Source organism: Amblyraja radiata, chromosome 1, assembly GCF_010909765.2.
Source record: "Amblyraja radiata isolate CabotCenter1 chromosome 1, sAmbRad1.1.pri, whole genome shotgun sequence".
NCBI classification, from domain to species: Eukaryota; Metazoa; Chordata; class Chondrichthyes; order Rajiformes; family Rajidae; genus Amblyraja; species Amblyraja radiata.
In genome coordinates this window covers 153,744,220-153,766,784 of record NC_045956.1, presented here as the reverse complement: position 1 = coordinate 153,766,784, position 22,565 = coordinate 153,744,220, and the positions used below count along the sequence as shown (strand labels likewise).

The 22,565-nt window shown below is 43.2% G+C and overlaps 1 protein-coding gene and 1 long non-coding RNA gene across 5 annotated transcripts in view; both read left to right on the top strand.

The window, feature by feature from the left end:
* The window catches only part of wdr7 (WD repeat domain 7), a 561,078-nt gene that overhangs the window by 511,701 nt on the left and 26,812 nt on the right, over window positions 1-22,565 (top strand). The gene's annotated exons all lie outside the window — the stretch shown is intronic.
* LOC116980679 lies at window positions 1,569-20,938 on the top strand. Its single transcript, XR_004414038.1, has 3 exons — window positions 1,569-1,602; window positions 9,634-9,640; window positions 20,929-20,938. It is a non-coding gene; the product is annotated as an uncharacterized LOC116980679 (long non-coding RNA).

Here is a 22,565-nt window from a genome sequence, read left to right as displayed (position 1 = left end):
AAATTACCAGGTCAACAAATGAAAGGCGGCACAATGGCACAGCTGGTAGACCCGCTGCATCACGACATCACGACGGGCGTATGACTCGAACTGCCAGTGCATGCCTCCGTAACACGGAACATATTTTGTGCCACTATCTCCGACACTCTCTTCATCCGAGTGGGAGGAATATTGCAACCCTGAGCCAGGTGTTGCTACAGGTGTATGACTCGAACTGCCTGTGCATATCTCTCTTAAAATATTTTGTGCCACCATCTGATCCATCAGATGCTCCAATTGAGACAAACGGCCAATCACATCTGCCATAGATGTGGGGACAGAACCCTCTTGTCCCGAATTGTCTGATAGGACTTGTCTCACAGATCTGGCTTTGGCTTTGCCCCGACTCGGGGTTGCAACGCTGCTCCCTCTAGGAGCCGAATCGGAACTAGCTGTGCAGATCGGCGCTGCCAGCGACTCCAAGGTGGCCGTCGGCGTTCCGCACTGCCTCGGTCCATTGTTGTCGGCATAAATCATCATTATTTATTGTACTTACCAGACAGGTTACACCTGTTAGTGACTCCGAGTCCTTGCTCCCTTCTGGAGCTTCAACGGAGTATTTCAGGGGAGGAAATAGAGCGCAAGCCTGCACCAGGTGTTGCTACCTCAGGCCTCTGGCCCCCATATGACCTAGATGAGCCGGCATCATAATCGGAGTCACCTCTTTCCGATACTCCCCACGACATAGTGGGAGAAATACTGCAACCCTGCCAGGTGTTGTCACAGGCATTTGGCTGGAGCCGCCTGTTAATGCCACCGGTACACGGAGCATAGTTTGTTCATATGATTAAAAGAAGCATATCCCCATTAGATCAGAGATTCGACTGCTCTATCGAAATCCACATAGTTTTTAGTCTCTATGAAAGAATCTCCAACAGTCCCCTCGGCTGAGCGGAAATTATCATGACGCCACCCAGAACCAGGTGTTGCTCCCACAGGTGTCTGATAGACACAGCTCAAAAAAGGCTTCCTAAGCCAGGAGCTCCTTTCTGGAGCCTCAATGGAGTTTTTTAGGGGAGGAAATAGAACGCAACCCTGGACCAGGCGTTGCCTCCTCAGGCCTCTGGCTGACTCCCTTTCGGAGTATTAATCTGTACAGGTATTGGCCATAAGATGCACTGACAGCCGCCTGCTCCAGTGGAGCCCCATTCTGTGCTGCAATGGCAAGTCAAATTTCACTACACAATTTGGTGTATGTGATAATAAATGTCCTTTGTATTCAATTTAATTCAATTTCAATTTAAACCTTTATTGGCATGATAAGATACATCATTATATTGCCAAAGTATTAAACATCACCTTTGTATGCTATCTGCTACAATAGTCACAAACGTGACCGAGCGGCAACCGCTATTAAAACCTGCCAACTCTATTTATAGCCGCCCTATAAATAGAGCATACACTATATGCTGCTATACAACGTAAGCTGAACCGGCAGCATCTATGTTTAAAAGTGCTAGGTGCTACGGCAGCTGAGTTTACCTGGCGGTTGCTGTCCTGGCAGCGGATATTTTTAAACCCACCGGCTGCTGCTAATCTTTTGCAGTGATCGCTGACCTGGCCGTTCCGGCAGCCGCAATATCATATCCCAGCTCCTTACGGAGCCTCTACGGCGGCCTCCAAATCCGGCCGCCTGCTCCCGTTCGGAGCTCCAACGGCGGCAGCCACACAGGCTGCGCCTGTCAGCTGCTCCGGACCCACTGTACCGCAGCGGCCCGCTGAAAACAAAATTAACTTACCTGCCAGAGCAGTTTCGAAGTGCTCCGACTCCCGCGCCATGATTCAACGTATTTGGCGCGCATGCGGGCTGGCGGGCTCTTCTCGTAGTCACTCACGTGACTTCGATATAAAATAACATAGGCTAGTGCCATTTCCATATCACAGTCTTGCCGGTTGGTTTCAATGTCCTAGCGCCACATCAGTGGCCTCTTGTATGATTTCAGGCTGGCTGGTGAAATATTGCCCCCTTTCATTTAGAGTCCATGCAAATGTCCTCAGTGACTCCTGGGGTGGGCTAACTTCCAACTGCTGTTCAGGACCACAGATGAATCTGCTCCGTGAGAAGCTGAAGTGAGGTGATTGTAACGGCCTTGGCTCTATACATAAAATCACCTCCCAAGTGACTGGGTAGACAATGATACAATAATTTCTTTGCAGTCAGACTATTCCACAATTTCCAAACCTGGAGCTAACTTGGTAGAGAGATCCCAAACTGTTTGAATCTTAAATCAGCCCTCTATTCAAGAAGAATTTGAGCAGGACTTTGCTTCTGATGACTAAATGGGAAAGTTGAATGGGAACATATTGCTCTTCTGGCTGAAGAAAGATGAATCGCTATATGCTAAATATCTCCTGCACAAGAGCATCTGCTCGTGGATGGCATAATTCTCCCTTTGCAAGAGACCATTTGTTCAGACAAAATGACTGGCCACCGATGTGGAGCATCCTTTACACCTGAAGAACTCTGTGTTGCTCAAGGGTTCCATTCCCAGCTTCTACCAAGAGTCGCAATCTGTTCACGAAGAGGCAACCTGCAGCTTGGTGAGTACAACAATCTGCTCTTGAGTGACATTTTCCTGTTCTAAAAGATCATAAAGCTGTTCCTGTGTTACATTGCTCGTCCTTTAAAGCTTCAAGCTGCTTCAGTGGAACAGAGATCAGATCTCCAGCTGGATGAGGGGGAAACTGCAGAGTGGAAGAAGATTCTTTGCGTGGCCTTCTTCTGTGCATCCACAGCAGTTGTCAGTATGTACATTTAGCACTGTGACAGGATTGTCTCCTTGAAATGAAGAGCATATGACATCCTGCCTGGATGTCTGGACCCCTGGCTCCACACAATCCTCTGAGAATATATGGAAGTGGACACCTCTATGCTTCTTGTTATCTCATGATGACAAACAAGTGTACAGTGCGGCATCACACCTGAGTCCAACAGCACCACCTCTGAGATTAGTTCCGCATGGCATGAGCAGGTTCGATGAGAGAATGCATGTTGCAATCAGTAACAGTAGCTTAGCAAAATATGACCTCTTTCAAACACATAGGTTGTGTGCCTTGTACATGGAGAAACTATTTCAGGAGCAGTTTATATAAAATGTGGCCATAGGACCACAGGAATTCCATCTTCTCTTTAAATTACCCAGCCTTGGATGCTCAGCTCACAAAAGCACTTCTTTTCCCTTAAAATCTTACATTTTATTATATTTTAAAACATTACCTTAAAGGCCTGCCAGACTGACAGTGCTAGTGTGACAATCAGCAGTGAAGCATCAGAAATCCAGCCTGTAACTACAGAGTCCTTTGTTCATATTTGTAATTCTGCACATTGAAACTGTTAGCAGAGAAGATATAGGTGGCAGAAGAGTGAGACCAAGCAAGGAATTAACCAGACGTCGGACAGATCAATGCAAGTAGAAGAATAAAGCAGCAGCCAGAAGGAAAGAAAGCCCAAAAATGACATAAAATGGTTTCAGAAAGGTTATTTGAGATCTTGAAACATTGAATGTAAAGCACGTGGCTGTAACTTCAAATGTTCGCGTATGGGGGGGAAAATCCTGGTCGACCTATTAGTCGATGTGATCTTTGGTGCCAATTCTTTATTTGTTTGTAAAATGTCAGCTGCTCAATTTTTATTTTACAATAAATAGAGATAACACTGTAAACCTACATATAAATAGGGTAAGAGTACAAAAGGGTTAAGTCATGTGAGATGAAGGAAAAAAATGCATTCCATTGTGACACAGACATCATTAATACCCGATGAAAGAAGATATTGACAGGGTATTAGGACCATGAAAATAGAAAACAGACAAAATGTCAATCAAGGTGCAGATGGAAAAAATATATAATAAACATCAGTTCCCTTCCTCCATATTTCAAAATTGGTAGTTTAAAGATTTTCTACCTACCTCCCTCTGGTTTCCATCACTTCAAGATGTGATACATTTAACGTCGCTCAGTTCAGAATTACATGGGCGATTAGAGGAATTTCAAATTGATTGGTTTCATCTATTGACAATGTTAGGCTCCAGTTTCACAGCCTACAATAATTTAAAATACTGTTCATCTACTGACGGGTGTTGTTCACTTCCTCTCAGCTGTAATTGAATTTTTTGGTTCGGGTGGGGGTGGGTGGGTGGAGAGAGGCTGACTGCAGACTTGCAGGTTTGGATTTAACCTCCTTATTTAAGTTTTATCTCAGTACAATTTTTTCTGAACATGATATACATCTTAGGAGATAGAGACAAAAGAGAAAAAACGGAGCAAAGGACAAAATGGGGACTAAAGTGTGGGTAGGAAGCTAAGAGCATGGAATTGAGAAAAATGAGTGTTGAGCAGTGAAGAACAAAGAAAAATAAATGAGAGCAGGTGGCATCACAATCCATTAATTCTAAGATTGGCAGCAAGTGGGCTTATGTATTGCATTATGAAGGTGGCACATCAGCACTTGATCTTCTGCCAAGGTTCTCCGTTGACGGGCCCTTTTTTCAAGCTCAGCAAATATGCACTTTAGCTATTTTGATATAATTTCTGGGCATTCTACTCAGCTGCACAGATCACTTAATAGAAAGCTCTGCACCATTGACGTGTACCAGAGCTGGGAATGTTATTGTCAAGAGAGCTGGCTGAAAAGAAAAACCCAGATTTTCGTCAATAGACAAAAATCATAAAACAGTTCAATTTGTATGCAGCTTACCTGCAAAAGAAATGTTAAGAAAATTTATGGCACAAACCAATTGAATTTATTCATGTGAGCTTCTTCAGTCAAAATGTTAAATGTTCGGTTAAAAAAAAGTAGCTATATGCAACATATGTTTATATTTTCATCCCTTTCTTAATGTTTGGCTCAAGTAGACTGTCAAATAAGAGGTAGCCATGTGCAAACAAGAAAGACATAAAGCATTGTGTAGGAAGGAACTGCAGATGCTGGTTTAAGCCAAAGATATACACAAAATGCTGGAGTAATTCAGCAAGATGGGCAACATCACTGGAAAGAAGGAATGGGTGACGTTTCAGGTCGAGACCCTTCTTCAGACCTCTTCTCTTCTGAATAGTGATAGGAGACTTTATAGTCGAGATACAGACAGACATTTGTGGCTGCAAGGAAGACGCCAGGATGGTGTGTGGCCTTCCTGATGGCAGCATCAAGGATGTCTCTGAGCAGGTACAAGACACTCTGAAAGGGTAATATGTACAGCCAGAGATTGTTGTTCAAATTTTACATAATGACATAGCTAGGGAGGGAGATGAGGTCCAGCAAACAGAATACAGGGAGTTAGGTAGTAAGTTATAAACAGAACCTCCAGGGGAGTAATATTATCGCATGTTAGTGAAGGTAGGAATAGGAAGATAGGATAGGTGAAATCGTGGATGAGGGGGTGGGGCGGAATTCAGGTTTTTTTGACAATTGGGAGCTCCTCGGGGGCAGAGGTGACCTGTTCAAGAGGGACAAGAAGGGGACAATACCCTGGCAGACAGGTTTGCTGCTGCTAGTAGTTAATACAGAGGTTAATGACAGCACATTCAGTAGATAGGACAGGCAGGGAGCAAGGAAAAATGGATGGATTGATTTGCATTTATTTTAATACAAGTAGTCTGACAGGTGGTAAGGTGGATGAACTTAAGGTGTGACAGGTATATGCGACTGGAATGTTATAGCTATTACAGAAACATGGCTCAGAGAGGGGCAGAACTGGCAGCTAAATGTTCCAGGGTACAATTGCTATAGACAATATAGATGTAAAAGAGATGGGGAGTTGCTTTACTAATTAAGAAAAACATGGTGGCCATCGTCTGAGATACCACTACTGAAGGACCATCCAATGAGACTGTGTAGATGGAGTTGAGAAATTTTTAAAAAGTGGATAATCACCTTCTCTGGAGTGCAGCATCGGCCCTCAAATTGGCATTGGGAATGAACTTCTTCAATTTCAGGTAGTCCTTGCTTTCTCCCTCCTTCCCCTCCCCTTCCCAGCCCTCCCATAGCCTACTGTCTCCGCCTCTTCCTTTCTTCTTCCCGCCCCCTCCCCCCCCCAACCCCCACATCAGCCTGAAGAAGGGTCTCGACCTGAAACGTCACCTATTCTTTCGATCCATAGATGCTGCCTCACCCGCTGAGTTTCTCCAGCATTTTTGTCTACCCTCGATTTTTCCAGCATATGCAGTTCTTTCTTAAACAGAGGAACAAGTATGATCAGAGACTGCAGGCAGCTGCAAGACTAATAGGGTTGTCATGGTGGGGTATTTTAACTTTCGAATATAGACTGAGACTGCCTGTGTCAAGGGCTTAGACGGGGTGGAATTTGTCAAATGTGCAGGGGAAAGTTTATTTAGACAATAGGTAGCGGTCTCTAAAATGGAGAGGGTTAAACTTGGCCTACTCTTAGGGAATTGGGAAGGGCAAGTGACTGAAGTTTAGTTTATTATTGCCATGTATACCAAGGTACAGTCAAAAACTTTTGACTCCGTGCTATCTAGTCAAAGAAAAGACTATACATGAATATAATCAAGCCATCCACAGTGGACAGATAAAGGATAAAGGGTTAAAGATAAAGCATTTAGAGCAGGATATCATGTCCGATAAAGTCCGAATAAAGATATCTCAAAGGTCTCCGATGAGGAGGTTAGGACCGCTGATGAGTCGACCATTCAGTTGCGTGATAACAGCTCGGAAGAAACTATCTCTGAATCTGGAGGTATGCATTTTCAAACTTCTGTACCTCTTGCTTCGGGCAAGAGGGAAGAAGAGGGAATGACCAGGGTGAGACAGGCCTTTGATTATGCTGTTGGACTTGCCTTGGTAACGTGAAGTGTAGATGGAGTCATGGTAAGGGAGGTTGGTTTGCATGATGGTCCTGGCTACGTCCACAACTCTCTGCAATTTCTTGTGGTCTTCCATGGAGCTGTTCCAAAACAAGACTGCGATGCATCCTAATAAAATGCTTTCTGTGGTGCATTTGTAGAAGTTGATGAGAGTTGTTGGATATGTCTTTAATAGGACTTTATCTTGCACAATTATCTAAATATTGTACCCTTTATCCTATAAATAATAATAAACTAAACTAAACTTCAATAAGGACAGGACTGGTCCACAAATTAAAGTTCTAATTTGTGCAAGTCCAACTTTGATGGTATTGGAAAGGCATTTGTGAAAGTTGATTGGAGTAACTTGTTTTCGGGCGAAGTCAGCGTGAAGTGTAGATGGAGTCAAGGTAAGATGGAGTCAAGGTAAGGTAGGTCCAGAAAGTGGGATGCTTTTAAATGTTTGGTAAGATATTCATGGACATCTTTAACCATCTTTAGCCTCTTCCTACTCCAATCTGAAGTTCCTACTAAAATGAACACAAAGTAACTCAGCGAGTCAGGCAGCACACTTGAGAAAAAGGAGGGGTGACATTTTGGGTCGGGACCCTTCTTCAGACCCTCCTTCTGAATAAAGGTCCCGACATGAAACGTCACCCATCTTCTATCTCCAGGGATGCTGCCTAATCTGCTGAGTTACTCCAGCACCTTGTGTCTATCTTTGGTATATCTGCAGTTCTTTGTTTCTACATTGAGGTTTCTACCTGTTCTAAGATGGCCATTGCTGATTTCCATGATATACTGGGCTGCTTTCAGAACTTTCTACAATTTCTTGTGGTCTTAGTTGCCATACCAAACTGTGATGCATCTGGATATGAGATTTCTAAAGGGCCTCCATAGAAATTGTTCAGAGTGACTGGAGACGTTAAATTTCCTTTGTCATGCTAAGTCGAGGTGTTGGTGTGCTTTCCTCGCCTTATTGACTATATGGTTGGGCCAGGAAAAATTATTTGTGATATTTACACTTGGGAACTTGAAGCTCTCGACCATCCAAATGCATGTTTACCTCGGCAATGAACTACAGTAGATTTTTTACAGGTTGCATCTTGCACTTTGACTTGCAATATTCTGGTGAGGTTACCTATATAATTGATTATTAATTGTATTATTGTTTATTGCACATTTATTTGTTGTGTTGTTGCATTAATGTGCCTGTGAAATTGCACCATAATAGGCTGTGGGCCGAGGAGCTTTTTCGTTCAAGTTCGTGACCCAACTCACGGAAATACCTGAATTTTTAACATGTTGTGTAAAAATATTATATAAATCATACCTGAAACTCGTCAAGACCAAAACCTGCACATCTTTTTGAAATATGGGAAAAACTTCCAATTTTCCAAGTACTAATTGTCCAATCAATGCACGTTTGACATTGAGGTCGGACGCAAATTGACCAATCCCGCGCTTTGTTTTATGGTCGCTAGGCAGCGAGGACCCTGAGATCATGGCTGCCTCCTAATTACTTCAAAATAATAACAAGATTTCCAAGGAATAAAAGTAATGCTAACCTTGCTGAAAATTTTGTTTTTCAATTGATTTATCTTTATAAAGTTATGATGTGAACTTGTTAAATAAAAATGATAAATAACAAATGTAGAGCTAGGATTAGGGTTATGGTCAGGGTTAGGGTCAGTCGGTTGGTCTGTCGTCGGGCTTATCGGTAGGCCGATGGATGCTGTGGAGGATCGGTTGGGCTGTCGGGCCGCCGGTGGGTGATGAGAGGGGTCGGTCGGGCTGCCAACTGGCCGGTGTTGCAGCGAGCGAGCGGGCGGACTGGCTGAGCCGGCGCTATGGGGGTGCTGAAGGCGGCCCGGGCGGCGTGCAGGGCAGTGCTGCTCCCCACCATCATCACCACGATGATCCAGAAGGGCATGCTGGCCGAGGTGGACTCGCTGAGTGGCCACACGTATGGAGCCCGCAGCTAGTCCCAAGGCGGCTCCAGCTCCAGCCGTGGGCAGCTCTGGAAGGGGGGCGAGTTAGGGTTAGGCATTTTCCTCTCAGTGGAAGATGCCTTGGCCTTCCCCTAGCCTAGCACTGCCCCAGTCCCACAATGGCCTTGACCCCCACTCTACACACTGGCAGTCAGTGGGGTTCAGTAAACGGGGGAACCCACAAGAACTGCGCTCACCCATTGATCAGGAACCGGACCTCTGCGGCAGTCTCATTTAAAAAACACACTCACAAATATATTAATTATATTATTTTTATATAATATAATTATACATAATTATATATGATTACAGTCATATTCACGTCATATATATATACGGTATAATAATATATGGTTTAAATAGACTGCAACACGGAAATTGGCTCCCCAAGGTGTAATATGGGCATTGGACACTTGATGGTGCTTACTTTTTCGATTAGTTTAATTTTAGTTTAGTTTACTTTTTCTAATTAGTTTAATTAACTAGTGTGCAACTTTTGGCACTGACAAGTTATGACTTCCTTCTCAATTATATTTTATCTAAATCTGTGCAAAATTTCATGTAGTTCCAAGAAATGGGTCATGAAAGTTGATTTCTAGACACATTTTTGATGCTTGGCCCACAGCCTATAAGTATTTCATTGTAAGAAACTTATGAGATTCAGGGCAACACAGTTTTGAGAGTTATCTCTGTCTACACAGTTATGGGCCTGTCCCACTTAGGCGACTTTTTAAGCGAGTGCAGGAGAGTGCAGGACTCAGCCACATGTTCGCTGGTGGTCTCTGGTGAGTCTCCTTCAAAGACGCAAGGTCCGCTGGTGGTTTCTGGTGAGGCTCCTTTAAGGTCGCACTGGGAACTAGTCGCAGCCTCAGTATGGTCGCTGCAAATTTTTCAACATGTTGAAAATTTTTCTTTGACCAAAAATTGGTCGCCATGGAGATAATCAATAATCCTGTAGTCGTAGGTGCAGTTGTAGTGGGGTCGCCATGTAGTTGTAGGTAGTCGTAGGTAGTTTTAGTTAATCGCCTTTGCTGACTGGTCATTTTCATTGGCTCATTGGGGGAAAAAAACGTAAGCAGGAGTTTTCAGAACCAAGGATAACCGACCGGTAATGTTAAATGTCCGCCGAGCTTCACAGCTATTTATCTCTGGCTTATTAAAAGTTAACTGGCTTCTTAAAAGTTGGCTCCAATTCCTTCTCCCACTCCCCACCCCCCCCCCCCCCTCTTTTAAAGGACTTACCGTACACTGTGATAGCCGTCTTAATTAGAGCACCAACCTTCCTGTTCATCGCGGTGTGTGTCTGCATCACCTTGGCTTTGCACAGTGTGAATTTCAGACAGCACTCCCCCCGCTTGCCCTGACCCCCGCCTTTGCGATGTGTGTGTGTGTGTGTGTGTGTGTGTGTTCCACTCTGACAGTCGCCGTTCCAGTTCCTGGTTTTTCAGGCGACTGCCAGCAACTTGACAGTCGCCGGCAGTCCGCTGAAAAATCGCCTAAGTAGGACAGGTCCATAAGGCACAGCAAATAGCAGGCGATGAACTTGCAGAAACAGGGAGGAACTATTAAAGCAAGGTTAGGGATGCAACTTAAGTTAGCTGACCTTGTGTTATTTATTAACATGTACTTAATAGAAAGTATCACTGAAGTGACATGAAATATATGATGAAAGCTGTTTCTTTGGCTTTTCTTTCTGATGATGTGATTGTATTTTGATGTTATCTCTAGTTCCTTCCAATGTACTGGTTTCTATCTAAAATATAGCTGTACGGTCCACTTTCTGTCCTTGCTTTCATTAGAAAAGCAATAATTTTAGAAGTGTCTGGTTGTCTATAATGTTGATTTGCCAGTTGTTGTTCTTGCAGCAGCCATTCTTAAAGCCTTCCCCTTCAACAGATGAAATCAAGTCAAGAGGTATAAAATGCTGCAATAGTGCACCTTCTGATCAGTAGTTGAGGACAAAGAAAGAGACAAAATATACTAAGGTCTTCATAGCTGTGAGCAGTGCAATAAATATATGACAGGAGCCTGGACACTGCTTTGATAAGTCCAACATAATGAACAGGCATGTTTATTATTAGTCCACCTGCAGCTTTATAGATAGACTTCTCACACTTTGGTTTCTTTGCAAGTTTGCTAACTTGTCTGTCAGATATTTTCGAGAAAAGAATTTGTCTCTGGCCAGTTTACTTTGTAACATTCACAGAGATCTGCTTGGTTACCGGATAATTGGCCGTACTCATTCTTTCTCAGTTAATGTTTAAAGTTTGCTGTAACAGAGACTGTATTGGCACCTGTGAATTTATTGATCAGAAGTTGTCAGGCCTGCTGATTAGGCGTTGGTTATACTGGTAATGGACATCACTTTGCACAAGGAAAGATTGTATAATTTGTTCCAGGGCCAGTGAGAAATTGCTTTGGTAAGCTAAAGGTGGCTGAGCTGGTAAGTGCATTGCAAAGTGTGCTGTTGCAGCCAGGAAGGTCTTGGCTTTTCTGAGAAAGCTGACCTGCTAATCTCATTCACAGTGGTTAAAATATTGTGGCCAGTTTATCTTTTTCACCAGATCCTGCTTTTCATAACTTACTTGGCACATTCTTCCCTTGCTCTTTTTCAGTCTGAGGTTTCCCATTTTCCTGCTTCACTTGATGTTCACTGGATATTTTCCTCCCTCATTTTGCTACACGCTGATACACATTTCTGCAATCCAAATAGCTAAATATGTCTTTTCATTGTCCTCCACGTTCCTTTAACTTGATTCTCCAGGATGTTGGGGGAGTCCAGAACCAGGGGGGCACTGTTTAAGAATAAGGGATAAGCCATTTAGAACGGAGATGAGGAAACACTTTTTCACACAGAGAGTTGTAAGTCTGTGGAATTCTCTGCCTCAGAGGGTGGTGGAGGCCGGTTCTTTGGATACTTTCAAGAGAGAGCTAGATAGGGCTCTTAAAGATAGTGGAGTCAGGGGATATGGGGAGAAGGCAGGAACGGGGTACTGATTGGGGATGATCAGCCGTGATCACATTGAATGGCGGTGCTGGCTCGAAGGGCCGTATGGCCTACTCCTGCACCTATTATCTATTGTCTATTGACTACACAAAACTATGGTGACCAAGACCAAGTACGGATTAATGAGATTATTGCAGATGAGTGGGTCAAAGGACCTGTTCTTATGCCCTATAATTCTATGACTCTTAAGACAAGCATGATACCCGTCAACTATTTTCTCCCATTCTGAAAACCATAGAACAACTCTATCTACAAATTTCTATCTCCAGCAGGAAACATTAGCTTATTTCATTGCACTGTGAAAATGGCTGACAATGATCTAACTAATTTATGCAAGAAATTAACTGACACAATATTAAAAATGGCAGCTACTAAAAGAGATTTAAAACTTTTCCAATGATGTTATATCTCAATCTATATCTGTTCCATTGTGATTGAGAAAAAATGTGATTTTTGTTTGTAATTTTAAAAAGGGGACATCTTGGGAATGACTGTACATTAAGAAGCAGTCATTTAAAACGATAGGATTGTAAAACAACCATTGGATTATCTGATTATTACCAACCACTTTCTGTTATTTGCACTTTACCAGTTTATTTATTCATGTGTGTATATATTTAGATCATGGTATATGGACACATTTATCTGTTTTGTAGTAAATGCCTACTATTTTCTGTGTGCTTAAGCAAAGCAAGAATTTCATTGTCCTATACAGGGACACATGACAATAAACTCACTTGACACTTGGAAAGGGTTACCATTTACAATGGGACATCCACATTAGGCTGATTGGTATTTCTTAATTTACAAACGATCAATTTACACCCTTTTGCTATAATGCCATTGATTCTTTATAATACATTTTTGATTTACAAAACTAGTTTACCCTATAAAGGATATTTATGGGCCTGTCCCACTTAGGCGACTTTTTAAGTGACTGCAGGAGACTATGCAGTCGCCTTCATGGTCGATAGGAGTTTGCGCATTCTGGGAACTAGTCGCGGCCTAAGTATGGTCGCCGCAAATTTTTCAACATGCTGAAAACTTAGCGGCGACGTGAATGAAGCTGCCATGGAGAGAAGCGAGAATTCTCGTGCCTTAGGTGGGTCGCCAGGAGGTCCTAGTAGGTTGCCAGGTTCTCGTAGGTTGTAGCTGGTGCTGACCGGTGAATTTCATTTGCTCATTGGGAAAACAATACTACAAGCAGTAGTTTTCAGAACCAAGGTTAACCGACCGGTAATGTTAAATGTCCCGCGAGCTTCTCAGCCATGTATCTCTGGCTTCTTAAAAGTTGTCTCCATTCCTTCTCCTTCCTTCTCCCTCTTCTCCCCCCCTCTTTTAAAGGACTGTGCTTTAGCCGTCTTAATTACAGCGCCAACCTTCCTGTTCATCGTGGTGTGTGTCTGTATCACCTTGGCTTTGCACCATGTAAATTTCACTCAGACAGCGCTCCCCCCACTTGCCCTGTCCCCCACCTGCATAACGGGCTGGTGAAGGAAGCGATTTGTGTGTGTTCCACTCTGACAGTCGCTGTTCCAGGTGCCAGTTTTTCAGGCGACTGCCGGCAACTTGACAGTCAAGTCAAGTCAAGAGAGTTTATTGTCATGTGTCCCAGATAGGACAATGAAATTCTTGCCTGCTGCAGCACAACAGAATATTGTAGGCATAAATACAGATCAGATCAGTGTGTTCATGTACCATAGAATATATATATATCTATACACACATAAATAAACAGATAAAGTGCAATAGGCTATTATTGTTCAGAGTTTGTTTGAAGTTGTGTTTAATAGTCTGATGGCTGTGGGGAAGAAACTGTTCCTGAACCTGGATGTTGCAGATTTCAGGCTCCTGTACCTTCTACCTGATGGCAGCGGAGAGATGAGTGTGGGGCCAGGATGGTGTGGGTCCTTGATGATGCTGGCAGCCTTTTTGAGGCAACGACTGCGATTGAATCCTTCGATGGTGGGGAGGTCAGAGCCGATGATGGATTGGGCAGTGGTCACAACCTTTTGCAGCCTTTTCCGCTCCTGGATGCTCAGGTTGCCGAACCAAACCACGATGCAACCAGTCAGCATGCTCTCTACTGTGCACCTGTAGAAGTTCGAAAGAATCCTCTTTGACATACCGACTCTCCGTAATCTTCTCAGGAAGTAGAGGCGCTGATGTGCTTTCTTTATAATTGCATCTGTGTGCTGGGACCAAGAAAGAGCTTCAGAAATATGCATGCCCAGGAATTGGAAGTTCTTGACCCTTTCCACCATCCTTGATATAAATGGGACTGTGGGTCCCCATCCTACCCCTTCCGAAGTCCACAATCAGTTCCTTTGTTTTGCTGGTGTTGAGAGCCAGGTTATTGTGCTGGCACCATTTGGTCAATCGGTCGATCTCACTTCTACACTCTGACTCGTCACCATCAGTGATACGTCCCTTAACAGTGGTGTCGTCGGCGAACTTAATGATGGAGTTCACACTATGTCCGACTATAGAGTATAGAGTGAGTAAAGCAGGGGGCTGAGCACGCAGCCTTGAGGTGCGCCCGTGCTGATTGTTATCGAGGATGACACATTTCCACCAATGCGGCCAGACTGTGGTCTGTGGATGAGGAAGTGGAGGATCCAATTGCAGAGGGATGCACAGAGACCCAGATCTGAGAGCTTGGTAACCAGCTTGGAGGGGATGATGGTATTTAATGCCGAGCTGTAGTCAATGAATAACAGCCTGACTTATGTTGTCCAAGTGGTCCAGAGCGGAGTGGAGAGCCATGAGATCGCATCCACCGTTGATCTGTTGTGGTGGTAAGCGAATTGCAGTGGGGCGAGGGTCTTGTTGGGGTAGGAGTAGATATGCGCCATAATCAACCTCTCAAAGCACGTCATCACCACAGACGTTAGTGCTACTGGTCGATAGTTGTTGAAGCACGTCACCTTGCTCTTCTTGGGCACCGGTATTATTGTGGCCTTTTAAAGCAGGTGGGAACCTCAGAAGTGAGAGGTTGAAAATGGCTTTTACAAGGTATAATTCTACCTCAAATGCTTTCATCCAACTCTATTGCCCCATTTTGCCCTTCTATTCACCTCTTTACAGTTTTATATGCAATATCAAATATCCTCTGGCTTTTGTTTCCTTGTAAATTGTAGTCAATTTTCTAGCATGCTGAATTGGAAAATTAAAAAAAAGATACTATTCTGCTTTAACGGTTCTCAGTGCAAGGTCATTCAGCAGATCACAAGCAGGAAAGGGATGGTAAACTCTGAGGGACCAAGGCACAGTAAATCATGACACTGAACCACACAAACAATGTCACGCTACTGCTTTGTTTGCTGCCGTTTGAAATACTGTTGTGGTTCAGTTTGGAACAAATGCAGCTTTGCACTCTCAGGGACCTCTGTGATTGCACTCTCTTGCACTTAATTCTAGAATCACCGCATGTTCTGTAGTTTTTGTATCATTACAAATCAGTATTTGTAATGCCTGGCATTGCAATAAAGTTGGCAAGTCCAGGACTGGTAGTCCAGCATTTCTTATGCTGAAGGTAAACACAACTTGCTGGAGTAACTCAGCGGGACAGGCAGCATCTCTGGAAAGAAGGAATGGGTGATGTTTTGGGTTGAGACCATTCTTCAGACTAAAGGGCGACTTGGGCGACCTAATCTGCGAGTTTAGAAGAGTGTCTTCAACCTTCAAACTTGCATCATGGTCGACACATGGTCCTAGGAGGTCCTACGAGGTCGCTGGAACTCTCCTACATGCTCGATGGCAGTTCCTGAATACTCGTGGCCTCAGCTAGGTCACAGAAAAGTTTTCAGCATGTTGAAAAGGTTTCCCCGAGTAAAATTTGGTCGGCATGGTTCTTTTTGACTCGTAGTGCAGTGGAGTGGGGTTGCAATATAGTTACAGGCAGCCGTACGCCGGGCATTTTGATTGGCTCATTGGAGTTTTCAGGACCAAGGATAACTGGTAAAATGCCCGCTAAACTTTATTATGTTGTCTGGCTTCTTAAAAGTGTCTCCACTCCTTCTCCCCCCCCCCCCCCCTTCTCACCCCTTCTCCCCCCTTCTCTTCCTCCCTTCTCTCCCCTTCTCCCCCCCTTCTCTCTCCTTCTCTCCCCCCCCCCTCCCCACCCCACTGCACTCTCTAAAGGACTTACCGTACACTGTGGCAGCCGTTTACCTTCCTCTTCATCGCGCAGACAGCCCTCCCCCGCTTTCCCTGGCCTCCGCCTTCGCGGTGTGTGTGTGTGTGTGTGTGTGTGTGTGTGTGGTCGGTCGATCCAGCTCGAGGTTTTCCAGGCGAGTGCCCTCGCGCTTGAAGGTCGAAGACAGTCTTGTTAACTCACGGATTAGGTCACCCGTGTGGGACAGCCCCTTTATGCTGCTCTCTTTACTCCCCACATCTGCATATTCCCTCTTTTGAGGACTTCTATATAAATATTTTAAACAAAAAAAATACAGACCTTACTCTTGAAATGTAGAGTGGTACAATCACCAACTAACTTCTGTCTGGGAGATCTAACTGATTCAAACAGGATTGGTACACTCAATCACTTTGAAGGAATAATTATTCTTCTGATTATTTTTAGTCCATCTGACAACAACAATTCCAATATTTAGACATTAGACAACACTGATGATTTCTCAGCAGTGCCAGAAACCACCCGGCTGTGATTATGGCTACTGATCTCTTGTTCTGCACTCAAATTCTAGCCAGCAGTACCTGTTTATTTCTTCCAAATTTCTAACCTCTCAGATGAAAAGTATACGATTTACAATAGGAAAGTTTGACAGGATGGGCTGAGCCTGTGCTTTGGATAATTATTGTAATTAAAACATAGAAGAGCTAAATGCCTTGCAAGCACTTTGTGCAGAGTGTTTATCTTTTGAGATTCCTGCCACTGCTAAAGGTTTGAAAGTATAGAAAGCTGAGTGAATGCATTCAGTAATTTCTGGAGAAATATATGATAACAGGCCTTCATAAGCCAACAGTGTAGCTGGAAATAATCATTCATTGTTCCTCAGAGGTCAACAAAATATCTAGCTAGCTTTCCTTACAGAAATTGAAAGTTTGCTTCCAATGTTTATCACATTATTTATTACAGCAATGTACTTTTGAATTCAAAATGATATTCTTGTCAATGAATCTTAGTTTCTCGGATAACTCCAATACCTTTTTATTTTGCATAGCTATGGAATGCCATTGTGTATTTTGAAGGTTGAGCCAATAATAGGCCCTTTAGTGAGTCTTAATGTGAGTATGTCTGAACAGGATGCCATTACAATCTGCAAGGCAGTCTTTTAGAAAAAAATCAAGATGGAAATGTAGTCTTTGTTAAACTTACAAGACATTAAAAGTTGTACATTGCACTTCACCTGCAATGTGGTTCCATTGATTTCTATTGTAAATCTATTGAAATTGTTCAGTATATGAATACAAACGTGTTTCAGAGGGTGAAACTCGATTATAGTTGTGATAACAGGAAGTAGGGAGAATAATGGAACTTTCCTGAATACATTTGACAAATTCTGCCCCGTTTAAACATTCCCAGTCAATACTGCGAAAGTTAAAATCCCCTACTACGACAACCTTGTTAGTTCTACAGCTGACTGCAATCTCCTGGCATATTGGCTCTTCTAATTGCTGTTGAGATCTGAGGGCCTGTAGTACACTCCCAACAAGGTTTCTTGTTTCTCAGCTCCAACCATATATCTGCACTGGATGAACCATCAGTAATATCACCTCTAATCATTGCCATGATGTCCTCATTAATCAATAACTGTTGATTAATGAGAACTGTCTCTCTAGAAGCACCTGTATCCTGGAACATTAAGCAGCCAGTTCTGCCCCTCCCTTAAACATGTTTCTGTAATGGCTACAACGTCCCAGTCGCACGTACCTATCCACACCTTACCCGTCAGGCATCTCTAAAATAAGTGGAATTCAAGCCAGCTGTCCTTCCTCACTCCCTGCCCTTCCTCTGCCTTTTCTGTCCACCGAACGTTCTCTCATCACCTCCCATGTCAACTGCTAGCCCTTTATCTGCCTTAAATATTGACCAAGCAGCTGCCCATAATTACACCTTCGCTTGGAAACAGTGAGTAGAATTTAAGGACGTTGTTTTTATTTCAAAGTGCCAGCATCTACCTTTTTCGTTTTGGATGCTGGTTTATACCTAAGATAGAGGCAAAATGCTGGAGTAACTCAGCAAGAAAGTCAGCATCTCTGAATAGAAGGAATGGGTGACCTTTCAGGTTGAAACGTCACCCATTCCTATTATCCAGAAATCCTGCCTGTCCCGCTGAGTTGCTCCAGCATTTTGTGCCTATCTTGGGAATATATCCGCTTGAGTTAACAAGATTGAAAAGTGATCTCATTTAAAAATATTAAATTCCTATGGGTCTTGGCAGAGTAGATGATATCCTCCCTGATTCTGCCTTTTATAGAGAGGAGGTTAGCAATTCAGGATAGAGATTAGGATTCTTCACCCAAAAGATAATGAATTCTGAACTCAAGGTGGGCTGTAGAAGCTTAGCTGGGTTTTGGAGCAGACTTCCCACCATTGACTCCTGTCTGCATTTCACGCTGCTTGGGAAAAGCAGCCAACATAATCAAAGACTTGTCCCACACCTACTTCTCCCTACACCCATCCGGCAGAAGGGACATGAGTTTGAAAGTATGCACCACCAGACTTGGGGACAGCTTCTTCTATAAGCTAGGGTGCTGTCTGATTCACCTCTACCCCATTGTGGAAATTGGTCTATAGACCCGATGTGCTGTAATGCTGGGAATTATATTCTGCACTCGGTATAGTTCCATTTGTTCTATTTATTGTACTTGTGTTGATTGTATTTATGTATAGTACATCTGATTTGTTTGGATAGTGTGCAAAACAAATCTTTTCACTGCACACATGACAATAATAAACCTAAACCTAAGTTGATCAACAAGGCAGAGATCAGTAGGTTGTGGATGTTAGGGGAATCAAGAAATATTGTTGTTAGTTCAATTGACTGCTGTAAGATGCCCCAGTATTGATGGGTGCTAGGATAATCCACAGGATGTTAATTGGCATGTAGGAGAGAATAGGTTACAGGGAAATAATCTGGAGGAATGAGATATGTGGGATTCCTCTGATGGGCCAAATGGCTGCATCCTCTATCATGTGGTAATATGAGGTTAGTGTGGGAAGGTGCCATGATCAACCAAGATCTTATTAAATGCAGAGCAGGTACAAAGGGCTAATTGACCTATTCCTACTTCGAATCATTGGTTCATACAGCACAGAAACAGTCCCTTCAGCCAACATGCTGAACAAAATGCCCCACCTAAGCCAGTCCCATTTTCCCCACATTTGGCCAATCTCACTCTAAACCTATCCTACATATCATTCAATTTCCTGTTTTGTCTTTAACAAACGGCAAACTGATGGATTCAGCATTAAATTGCACGTTTATTTATAAATGTATCCATTTATTTTTAAGTAGTTGACAGCATCCATCAAAATAGCCAGCAAGATTATTCAGCTCTGAATGAATCTGCTCAATGACTGCAAGGCCATTTATTATCTGCATTTTCACAATCAAACTTCAGGTGCATTAGCTCCTGCAAATTAAGAAAGGAGAAAAGGGGACTAAAATGTGTTGAATAAGATTTAACATTTAGTGGTCTAAACACAGTATATCTCTGCCTGCTATTTATGCAAACGAAATGCCAAACAGCAGATTATTGTACACAGAACATATGGAGAAATTGCAATGTGTATGCAATTCTGTAGGGAACCACTGTAGCGTTATTTTTGTGGAAGGGCAAATTGCAAAGCTTTGTAATGATCTGCAACATCCTTCATGATCAATCTATTCAGAAAGGTCAGACAGATATTGTATAATATGCCTCGTTCACAGAAACATTTTTTGTTTGTGATTTGTATACTCGGAAGGTTTCAAAGTTCATTGCATTTTCAGTGACACTATTAGGGTGATCAGTAACCTTAGGAACGGAAGTGGTATGTGTTTTCTGACATGTTATTGTGTTGCTTTTACACAGTAGACTGTGCCATTAATAGCAGAGTTTTCTTTCTGATTGATTTGATATCCATACCAATCTATATCTATCAGCAACTTAAAATGACGGCTGTGCTAAATGTAATTCCTTCTGTTGAAAATTAGGCATGACTCCCACTGTGCAAGCGTGGGGTGAATTAATTATGCAGAAGTTAAGATTAGGTGGAAGATAAAATAAGACCAATGAGTAATGAGGAGGAACAGTGTGGGTGATTTAAAAAGCAGGCGCTTACATGATGCCAGACTAGTTTCACTTGAGAGTGAGCAGCTGAGAGGAGAGGCAACACGGGAGAAACAAGCTATTGGTGTACTGGAATGACTGTTCATAGCAGTGTATAAAAGCAATGGCACCAGCGCAATGGCCATTCGGGAGTGGCTGTTTTGGATGAGCCTGTGTTGAGGTGCAGTGCTGTGTCTGAGGGTAAGTGCTGAGGCTTAGGCTTGGGGTTTGGCAAGATCATTGAGCAGAGGGTTATGGTAACGTTTTGTCCTTTATAAACTCTTCTTAAGTTGAAGTGCAGTGGGAATGGCAGTTAGGGCACTAGCATCCAACTGCAGCTCCTGATAGACCACGTGAGGGAACTGAAACCTCGGGATCATCCATGTGACTGAGAGCTTCATAGATAGGCGTTATAATGAGGCGGTCATACCTAAAGTACAGGCAGAAAGTAGACGGGTGACCAATGAGAAAGGGAATAGGCAGAGAGTGCAGAAATCCTTTGTGTCTTTTCTGCTCCAAACAGTTTTAAATAATATCAGCGGGGGAGGGGGGGGGGGGGTTGGTTGTTCAGGTCAGCAATTAGGTTTGTGGCACCAGCATTAGATGCACAAAGTCTCTTTCTTAGCAGGACCGCTGGGTTGTCGATAGTCTCAGCTGGCACCACTACCAGACCGTTCGCATCAAGGTGTGCTTCCGGACCCGCTAGATTCAACAGTAGCGATGCCTTTAGGTCATCGGGGATGTTTCGGTGAACGATGCGGATATAGTGAGCATAGTCTCACTCAAACATTCGCCAGCGCTCGGCTATATCAGAATCAAACACGAGTGGGCTTGGCTTTCGACAAGAGTTAGCCATGTCGTCAAAATCACTCACAAATAAAAACTGAGAAACAAAATAAATCGCGGTAAACAGAAGCGGGCTAGACACAATTTTCTGACACCATGTAAATATATTAGTCTCACACAGGTTGAAGCATAAGCATCTTTATTGTCTAGTTCATCATCACATATGCAGTACACCACACGTTCAGTCTACTGCAGCTACTGCCAGGCAGCAGGCGAGTTCTTACACTATAAACCATATAATCAGGCGGAGTTATAATTACTAAGCATTCTGATTGGCTAACATGCAATAGCCAATCTACAATAAACAAGAAAGAAAAAGTTGTGTGTGTGTGTATATATACATATACATAATGACATATGGGACATATGACAATAAAACACATATATATGAGTGTGTATACACATAGGTGCACATAATAAACAACAAAACTATAAAAGTGCAATGATAACAATAATATTCTATGTTGTTCAGAGCTTATTTGGAGGTTGTAGTGTTTAATAGTCTGATGGCTGTAGGGAAGAAGCTGTTCCTGAACCTGGTCATTACAGTTTTCAGGCTCCTGTATCTTCTTCCTGAAGGCTTGGCTGAAATGAATGTGTGGCCAGGGTGGTGGTTTCTGAAGGTGCTGAGGCAGTGACTTCGGGAAATCCCTTCGATGGTGGGAAGGTCAGAACCCGTGATGGACTGGCAGTGTTCACAACTTTTTGCAGTCTTCTTCGCCCATTAGTATTTGTTGCCGAACCAGGCCTTGGTGCAACCAGTCAATACGCTCTATACTGTACACCTGTAGAAGTTCAAGAGAATCATGAGAGTTCAAGGAAAGTATGTTCTGTTACAGTGAAGGGCAAGGCTAGCAGTAGTAATTGAGGCACTGGTCAGAAAAAAGGCATGTCACATATAGGCAACTCGGATCAAGTGCATCACTGGAGGAGTATAGGGATTTGAGGAATGTTCTTAGGAAGGAAATCAGGAAGGCAAAAAGGGGATATGAGATAGATTAGATTAGATTAGATTAGACTTTATTAATCCCCTTATTCAGGGGAAATTCAGATGTCCTTGCAGCACACTAATAAAAATACAACATAGTATTCATGAAGAAATTCAACACCAAAACATAAAAACATCCCCCCACAGTGATTCCCACTGTGGGGGAAGGCACAAAGTCCAGTCCCCATCCTCATGTCCACCCAAAGTCGGGCCTATTGAGGCCTCCACAGTCGCCGCCACGGCGCCCGATGTTCTCGCCGGGTGATGGTACTCCGGCGTCGGGAGAACGCTCTGACATATAAGATTAAGGAGAATATAAAGAGATTTTATAAATATATTAAGGGAAATTGGAGCTTGTCAGAAACCAAAATCGTCATCTATGTGTGGAACTACAGGCAAATGGTAAAGTCCTCTGTGAATATTTCCACTATATTTTTAGTGTGGAGATGTCTTGAGGACAGTCTGTATTACAGGTGAGGAAGTGCTCTATGCCCTCAGACATGTCTCGGTAGATGAGGGATAAACAGCAGGGTTTTGTTCATGGGAGATTGTGTTTTACAAATTTGACTTTTTTGAAGAAGTAACTATAAACATTGATGAGGGCAAGGAAGTTGAT